Below are 1,832 nucleotides of genomic sequence, written 5' to 3' on the forward strand. Positions count from 1 at the left end.
TCTAAAAATAAAAAAATCTACACCAAGATGTCTTTCTTTTCATATTAAGAAAGTCTTGAGTTGTATTCAGAATTTTATCAAAGGCTCTAATGAGAGTAAAAGAAGAAAATGATTATCTCACATTCAATTTTAAGGACTCTTGCAATAGTGAAAGCACACAGACTATAACAATCTTGAATGTATGAAATGCATTGTTTACAATACACAAAAATACCATAAAGGTTTTGTATCAAAAGGAGATAGTCTGAATATCTGCAAAGTCTCTCCAGTCCAACGACTCCAGTAGTCATTGTTCTGTTTTCCGCAATTCTAAACTAGAACTCTTGAAAGATGATGCTGTGAAAGTTCTGCACTCAATATGCCAGCAAATTTGGAAAACTCAGCAGTAGCCACAGGACTGGAAAAGGTCAGTTTTCATTCCAATCCCAAAGAAAGGCAATGGCAAAGAATGCTCAAACTACTGCACAATTGGACTCATCTCACACGCTAGTAAAGTAATGCTCAAAATTCTCCAAGCCAGGCTTCAGCAATACGTGAACCGTGAACTTCCAGATGTTCAAGCTGGTTTTAGAAAAGGCAGAGGAACCAGAGATCAAATTGCCAACATCCACTAGATCATCGAAAAAGCAAGAGAGTTCCAGAAAAACATCTATTTCTGCTTTATTGACTATGCCAAAGCCTTTGATTGTGTGGATCACAATAAACTGGAAAATTCTGAAAGAGATAGGAATACCAGACCACCTGACCTGCCTCTTAAGAAACCTATATGCAGGTCAGGAAGCAACAGGTAGAACTGGACATGGAACAACAGACTGGTTCCAAATAGGAAAAGGAGTACGTCAAGGCTGTATATTGTTACCCTGCTTATTTCACTTAAATGCAGAGTACATCATGAGAAACGCTGGGATGGAAGAAGCACAAGCTGGAATCAAGATGGCCAGGAGAAATATCAATAACCTCAGATATGCAGATGACACCACCCTTATGGCAGAAAGTGAAGAGGAACTAAAAATCCTCTTGATGAAAGTTAAAGAGGAGAGTGAAAAAGTTGGCTTGAAGCTCAACATTCAGAAAACGAAGATCATGGCATCTGGTCCCATCACTTCATGGGAAATAGATGGGGAAACAGTGGAAACAGTGTCAGACTATTTTTTGGGGCTCCAAAATCACTGCAGATGGTGACTGCAGCCATGAAATTAAAAGACGCTTACTCCTTGGAAAGAAAGTTATGACCAACCTAGATAGCATATTCAAAAGCAGAGACATTACTTTGCCAACAAAGGTCCATCTAGTCAAGGCTATGGTTTTTCCAGTGGTCATGTATGGATGTGAGAACTGGACTGTGAAGAAAGCTGAGCGCCAAAGAATTGATACTTTTGAAGTGTGGTGTTGGAGAAGACTCTTGAGAGTCCCTTGGACTGCAAGGAGATCCAACCAGTCCATTCTAAAGGAGATCAGCCCTGGGTGTTCTTTGGAAGGAATAATGCTAAAGCTGAAATTCCAGTACTTTGGCACCTCATGCGAAGAGGTGACTCATTGGAAAAGACTCTGATGCTGGGAGGGATTGAGGGGAGGAGGAAAAGGGGAGGACAGAGGATGAGATGGCTGGATGGCATCACTGACTCGATGGACGTGAGTCTGAGTGAACTCCGGGAGTTGGTGATGGACAGGGAGGTCTGGCGTGCTGCGATTCATGGGGTAGCAAAGATTCGGACATGACTGAGTGACTGAACTGAACTGAACCTAGAACTCTGGACAAAACAAACAATAAAAAAACTTTTCTAGGCAAAGGAGTCTCTGCTGCTGCTGTTTAGTTGCTAAGTTGTTTCCGA

This window comes from Bos indicus, chromosome 10, assembly GCF_029378745.1.
Source record: "Bos indicus isolate NIAB-ARS_2022 breed Sahiwal x Tharparkar chromosome 10, NIAB-ARS_B.indTharparkar_mat_pri_1.0, whole genome shotgun sequence".
Taxonomy (NCBI): Eukaryota; Metazoa; Chordata; class Mammalia; order Artiodactyla; family Bovidae; genus Bos; species Bos indicus.